The 7,500-nt window shown below is 42.6% G+C and overlaps 1 long non-coding RNA gene across 1 annotated transcript in view; it reads left to right on the top strand.

The window, feature by feature from the left end:
* LOC123499172 overlaps positions 1 to 5,356 on the top strand; it is a 14,037-nt gene extending 8,681 nt beyond the window's left edge. The window contains exon 2 of the long non-coding RNA XR_006672902.1: positions 5,117 to 5,356. This is a non-coding gene — a long non-coding RNA (uncharacterized LOC123499172). The remainder of the gene's footprint in view (positions 1 to 5,116) is intronic.
* The last annotated feature ends 2,144 nt before the right edge of the window (positions 5,357 to 7,500 follow it).

Below are 7,500 nucleotides of genomic sequence, written 5' to 3'. Positions count from 1 at the left end.
CATTTTACACCACTGCTGGAGTCACGTTCTCGCCACATTCTCACCATTACCACCGCCACCACAACACTGTCATCATCCCAACCACACGTCTGTTCTACCCAGTCATCCATGTCCTGGCTTATAACTAAAAGTATTTCAAGACATTCTGAAAAATTGGATAATCATTTTAACGACATTCTTCGAGGACTGGTATGTTCATTGGGACTTTTCTATGGTCTTTTTGTTCCTTTAGGCCTCAGTCTCCTGTTTATTTATAGACAAGTGACTTTTTAGGGGCCTTTTTTGTTCCTTTAGGCCTGACTCTACTTTTTCATTCATAGATAAGTCGCTTTTTTTCTATGGCCTTTTTTGTTCCTTTAGGCCTGAATCTACTTTTTCATTGATAGATAAGTGTATAACAAATTAAAAACATTTCCTCTCCATCCCATCCCATGCAATCCAGTGTCATCCAATCCAACCCACCATCCTTTCTCGCCTTCCTCTCTCCACCACTATTAAGCCATTTATGGACTTACCAGCAGGCATTCCATAATATCCATCCCTTAAGTGGCTAATGGTAAGTAGGGAGAAGGAGAGAGAGGGGAGAGGTAGATAGAAATATAATCAAGGACACACCACCACATTCTCTTCCGCTGGCCAGTAATTTGTGGATCATTGCGTACCGTTGGTCGTGCGTGCTGCGTCTCGGCTCCGTGTTTGTGTCTCATCATGCTTGTGGTGGCTTTAAAGGACGATAAACCATAAAGCCTGACCGGTAACTCTGTAGTGTGAATGATTCGGGATTACACAAACGAAAATACTCTTATATTTTTCTATTTTGTTTTTTTAGCTTTGCGTATAGTTTTTTTAAATTCATCTTGTATTCGTGGTTTGTTGTAGTGTTTTGTGGGATTTGGTAAGGAATACTGGAAAGATTAGATGTATGAGGATTCTTGGCTTATATTTCTTTCATTCTTGGAGTTCTGAGCTACTTGAAAAAAATTTATAGGTAAGATTTTGGAGATAATGTTCTAGGTAAGATTTTGATGAGTCACTTACAATTTCCAAAAAATTATAGGAGGTTAGTGGTAATGATGCATGAAAGGGGGATAAAAGGATGGCGTAGTAGATAAAGAAAAAAAAATGAAGATGCGAGACTACCAATAACATATAATGAGAAGAGAAAGATGACAAAGTGTTGGGAAAAAAAAAAAAGGAATGAGACTGCCAATAACATATAATAAGAAGAGAAAGGAAGAGATGACAGAGAGAAGAGAAGATACAAAGCTGCCAATAACGTATAATGCGAAGAGAAAGGCGCGAAGATGTCACTCGTGGCATAAGCAGAAGAGTCGAGATAGGTGATAACGAAACATAAAAAGCGGATCGCAGTAATACAAAAGACGAAGATGATAAAAATACTACAAAAACTACAGTGTCTCCAGTAAGCGCATGTGTGAAGCAGACAAAACACACAGACCAGAGGAGGAGGAGGAGGAGGAGGAGGAGGAGGAGGAGGACGGGAGGAAGAGGAGGAAGAGTAGGGCGATCTAGAAAATTCCTTCGATCAACTTTCATCACAATGGAGAATCAGTGTCACCAGAAAGTGTGCGAGGCGGCAAGGGCGGAGACGCTGGAGCAGGTGGCAGTGGCGGCCGTGTTATCAGTAGCAGTCAGATGGATGGTGGAGGTGAAGAACGAGGACAAAGACTCGACGGGAAAGTGAAGACAGACAGGGGAAAGTTTATCAGTAAAAGTAAACTCCCACGAGCGGCTCAGAAAGAAGAAAAAAAATATGAAGAGGAAGAAGAAAGAGGAATATGAGAGGGTGAAAGAAAAGGGCAGATGAGAAAGGGAGAATAAAGGTGAGACAGTCGCTGAAATTTAAAGGAATAAAGTAACAATATAAAACGAGATAAAAGAAGGAAAATGAAGAGAAGTAGGAAGAAGAAAGGGAAGAATATGAGAGAGGGTGAAAGAAAAGTGCAGATGATGAGAAAGGAAGAATAAAGACGAGACAAAGCTGTAGTTGAAATTTAAAGGCATAAAGTAACAATAAAACGAGATAAAAGAAAGGAAAGTGAAGAGAAGTAGGAAGAAGAAAGGGACGAATTTGAGAGAGTGTGTAAGAATAGTGGAGATATGAGAATGGGAGACTAAAGATGAGACGAATTTGAAAGCATATAAAGGTAACAATACAAAGAGATAAAAGAAAGGAAAGTAAAGAGAAGTAAAGAGGAAAGAGTAACGAAAAGAGAATAATAAAAAGAAAGTGAAAGGAAGGAAGGAATGCAATGAAAGAAGAAGAGTAAAAGTAAAGTAAGACTAAGAAATTAAAACAAAAACAGAAGGTATGCAGTAACTATAAAAAAGAAACAAATGAAAGAAAAGAAAACGAAGAGAAGGATAGAAGGAGAGTAATGGAGGGAGGGAGGGAAGGAGGGAATGACGTTGCATGAAGGTGGAAGGTCAAGAAATGATCAGAACATTCTCCTTCGTGTCAGCGTGAGGTCAGCAAAGGAAAGAGGGAGAGAAAGACGGTAAGAGGAGAAATTATAAGAAAAAGAGCTTGGAAAAAAAAACAAAAGAAAATAAAACCCAAAGGAAAATAAAACAAAGGGCGTGTATGAAAGGGAAGGGAGTGGAGGTCATATATACGGTGGTGGTGGTGGTGGTGGTGGTGGTGGTGGAGGTGGTGGAGGAGGGAAAAGGAATAATCGAAAGCATGACTTCTCCTTTCACTTCACACTAGCGGTCATCACATCTTCGTTTGTGCATAAGAATTAATATATGAGAGAGAGAGAGAGAGAGAGAGAGAGAGAGAGAGAGAGAGAGAGAGAGAGAGAGAGAGAGAGAGAGAGAGAGAGAGAGAGAGGCGATGGCTGCAATACTGATGAAGGGTGTGAAGGGATGAAGAGGAGGAGGAGGAGGAGAAGGAAGAGGAAGTAGAAGAGAAAACTAAAAGGAGGAGGAGGAGGTGAACATTCTCGTAAATTCTCAACACATATAATGAATGCATAAAATTAGATTGCGCTGGGTAAGTCTGACACCCGCATTCAGCAACGCTTTCTCTCACTACGACACTTTTCCAAGGCCACAGAGACAACTAGCCGTGTTCTCAAGACAGCTCCTCCTTTTAATAAACTAGAAACCTTGCCAATCCATCACCAGAACCATAAAAAATACTCTTAAGAACACGAGAATCTTCAACTGGAGCCCTTGGAAAGCAGTGATGGTGAGAGAGCAAAGACTTTCAGATAACAAGCTTTAGAGTCGTGGGCGGGAAGTACTAGATAGGCAAGAGTTAGGAAGTAGAGAGTGGGCGGGAGGTGGGCTGTGTGGGCTGGGTCATCGCGCTTTATCAAGGACACATTCTGCCTTCACTTTGGGACACCTGCAGGGGTCTCGTTGGAGGGAGAGGGCGGGGAGGCGGTCACAAGGTCATGGTGGAAAGTAAAGTGTACCGCCAGCAGTGTGTGTGTGTGTGTGTGTGTGTGTGTGGACGGAGAAGGGAGGGAGTGTCAGGGAGGAGAGAGAAAGGGAGGAAGAGGTTGAAGAGACGGAGGAGAAGAGAGAGAGAGAGGGCTGGAGTTGAACGTGTCATGAGCTAACCAGCCAGATGTTCGTCTCTCTGCCTCTCCATCGCTGCTCTGTGCTGAATGCTAACCGCTTCAAACCATTCGAGCATTTCCCTTCTGTTCATTCACAGCACTTACCGCCGTTGCCTTTTCTTCGCTTCCCTCTCGCCCTCTCACCCCACGGGAACCTTTCATACCGCTCCCTGACGTCACGGCGCCATATGACCTCGTTGTTGCGGCGCCAGAATATCAATAAAATAGTCTGCATCCAGCATCACCAGAATTACATGTTGCTTAATCTCTCTTTGTGTATCACGATGCCCAAAATTAGTAACTTCTCGCACGTAAGACAGACATGAACGATTTTTTTTTTTTTTCGGTACTGTCAATCTCGCACTCGTGTTTTCAGTCCACTCATAGAAGTCAGTCAACTCTACCGTCTGCTTCTATTTCAGTCCAGCCCAGTCAGCCACTCGTCCTACTCTAAATGACCAGTTTGTCCAGTCCACCTGTCGCTGCCTTTGTCAAACAAGTTCCCTGGACTACCTGAGTAACTGATCACTCCACATTCACTATATCCAGATCCCAGTACACGACGCCTTGTCATAACACTCTCGTAACTTCATATAATCTAGTCTAACATGAGCTATAAACTTTAATGCAACACCCTAGTGAACCTGTGTAGCTTAATTTAACCTACAATCTAATTCTCACTCTTGCGTTAATCCAGCCTATTCCAGCCTATGCAAACTTGATTTGTGTAGCTTAATCTAACCTACAATCCTTTTCTCAAAGTCTCCTACCTTCATATAGCCTATTTCAGCCTATGCAAACTTATGTAGCTTATTCTAACCTACAATCCTATTCTCAAGCTCTCCTACCTTAATCTATCCTTTTTCAGCCTATACAAACTCGCATCATCATCATATCCTAACCAAATCTACTTTAATATAACATTGTAGTCAAATGTAACCGTCAATCCTATCTTCAAATTTCTTATCTTAATCCAGTTTAGCCAAGCACAGTCTACGAATTTGTAACATCCTCATATCTTAATCTAATCTACTCCAACGTGACTTACAAACCTATCACTCTTGTATCTAGCTAAACATTAGAGCCCACAGACCTTTCCCAACCACGCAAAGTCCAACCAGCAACAAATTTAACCTCTTTAGTACCATGGCGCGTGTTCATATTCATTTCTGCTCACTGTTTGGTGATTTTATACAGCTTCAGAAACTTTGTGGGAATTAAAATCTTGAAGGCTCTGGCCATTAATCTTCTGACCTCCATATACCCTTCCTAATGCAAATAAAATCGTCTAATCACAAAACTCATGGTAAAATAAAGCGTCTCAATAATGGAGTTGATTTCGATACACCCTATACAAACTACACCTTCCCTGACACACCGCAAGGCAGGTCGGTCGCTGGCTTTTGTCTGTGAAGAATTTGACACGTAAAAAAAGTGCAAGTGTTTTGTTGTTCCTGAATCTCATTTTCTCGAGTCTATTCTTGCACCCTGAGGAACGTTTACATAATGTTTTCTTCTTTCTTTAGGTTGCGTTCTGCCGGCGTGCCTGTGAGGTTACTGATGGAAAGGGAAAGTGGAGAGGTGGCGGTTGTGGCTTCGGGTGTGGCGGCTGGGACGGAGACGGAGGCGACGGCGGCGTTTTTAGATGTATTACGTCTACTTAGTGTGCGTCTCCTGGTTGTCTTGCTGTCTTTACTTCCCCACGAGCGGTGTCCATCAGTGTAACGAGAGGAAATGGCAAGATGACGAAGAAAAAGCGAAGATGGTGAGTGGCTATGCAACCAGACCATTTTAACTCTCTCTTTCTCTTACTACTGTGTTCTATGCGATCTTGTAGTTTTACTGTGTTCACCATTCTCGTACAGTCCCTCCTCTCTTCTCCAATTCCTTCTATTCCTCGTTCTCTTCGTCTTCTTCCTCCCGGCGATAAGAAAGTGAGGCCATTTACTCTAATCATTAGTTTAATAGTCTTGCAGTTGTTTTTTGGGGTACACAGTCCTTCCTCTTCTTTTCTCCCTCAATTTCTCCTTCCTCTCCACGTCTCCCTTCTGGCGGTGAGAAAGTGAGTAACAAGTGGCCATGAGTAGTAATAGTACCTCGAGGAATCCTAGAAAGAAAGTTAACAAGAACACCCACCACCTGTTGCGCCGCCTCCTCCACCTTCCCACGGTTAAAGTTTCTGGAGGTGTTTCTTTTCTGGCTGCGGTTGTCTCTCTCTGTCCTTTGGTCGTGCTTTATTGCCGCCACTCCTCATGCTGCCCCACTTTCCCTTCGCTCAGTCCTCGCTGCTTTCTTCTCGTTTTTTACTCGAGTCGCCGTGTTTATCTTCACTGTTTTACCGTTTTCTTTCACTACCATTGTATGAAGTGTGGTTTTTCGTCCTTGAGAGAGAGAGAGAGAGAGAGAGAGAGAGAGAGAGGATTGGGTGAGTGCATGAGTGAAAGTTATTTGGTTTAAGAGGAAAAAAATACTATAATAGCGGTAAAAGTAGACAAGGGTAAGGAGAAGGAGGGAGAACAGAAGCGAGAGGAAGGGAAGGGATGGGAGGGCATGGCTTAATACTGCTAGTGAAGGATTGAGAAAGAGTCAATGACCGGACTAGGCTGAGAGGTTAGGAGGAGGAGGAGGAGGAGGGGGTAGGAGGGGTAAAAGGAAGGTAAGGAGGGGAAAGGTTGCCTCAGTCAGCCGGTTAGTGCGAGTAACCTAACGAGAGAAGACCAGTTTTCGTCCAGCAGACCCCGTTATCTGGATATATATACTCTCCCTTTTGTCTCTTCTTCCTCTTCCTCGTTATTTCCCCTTCCTTGTCTAGTTCTCCTAACTTTTTTTTTCTTTTTATTCCTATTTTTTCTTTCTCTCCCTATTTCTATTTTTTTACGTCAATTTCCTGCTTATTTGTCTCCTGTCTTTTTATTTATTTTTTTTTTCTTTCCTTTTTTATATATCTTCAACGTTCATGTTTCCTGTCTTCTTTATCTCTTCATCTCTTCTCGCTTCCCGTTCCTCTTCTCTTGTTAAAATTACACCCAGTCAAAACCTATATTTTCTATCACCTTGTCTTGCTCAGTGTCAAATAAGAATTCGTAAAACAAACAGCGTATAGAAAATTGTGATTGGTATTGAGTGTGACGGATGATGGTGAGACGAGTTTCCCTTTCCATTGGTACACTTGTTATATCGAATTTCCTTGCATTTTTTGTCATCACTTGCGTCACAAACCTCGCCTTTCCTTTCCTTTCCATTATTGACGCCATGACTTGTCCACCACCACCACTACCATGTACTGCCACATCACTTATGGTCAGGTTACAGAGTTCAGAGTTGTCATAACCCGAGTTTTGGGAAGAGAGCAAGACTAAAAACTATACATAATTTCTGCAAGCGATAATCCTCATACATGCCTCGTTATCTTACTACTTCGTATAATATTCACTGGCACCTGTTTTTCTCCATTGATATGTATACTAATATCTTGGTTGATTTCCATACCTCATTTTCATAATCTCGTTTCTCACTGTAATGTGTATGTTCCTCCTCATTATAACCAGTTTCTTACTTTTCCTTCAAACCTCAGAGGCATAAGTTGGTGTGGAGACCCATTGTTCATCTCGCTGTGTTTCCTTGACTGGCCGAGGCTGGGAGACGAAATTACTCAATGGGGTGGGAGAGTAAGATTCAGTGGGGTGGAAGAGTGTAGTTGCTAAGTGGGCTGGGAAAACTAATTACTCACTCGCTGGGATGGGAAAATAGATGGCTTAGTTTCAGTAGTTGTATCCATTGTGTGCTTAAAGACGCAGGTACGCACACATGCAGGTATACACACACACACACACACACACACACACACCACACCACACCACACCACACCACACCACACACCACACCACACACACACACACACACACACACC

The sequence above is a fragment of the Portunus trituberculatus genome, chromosome 49 (genome assembly GCF_017591435.1).
Source record: "Portunus trituberculatus isolate SZX2019 chromosome 49, ASM1759143v1, whole genome shotgun sequence".
NCBI lineage: Eukaryota > Metazoa > Arthropoda > Malacostraca > Decapoda > Portunidae > Portunus > Portunus trituberculatus.
The sequence above is the reverse complement of the archived record's forward strand: the minus strand, read 5'-3'. Positions and strand labels throughout refer to the sequence as shown.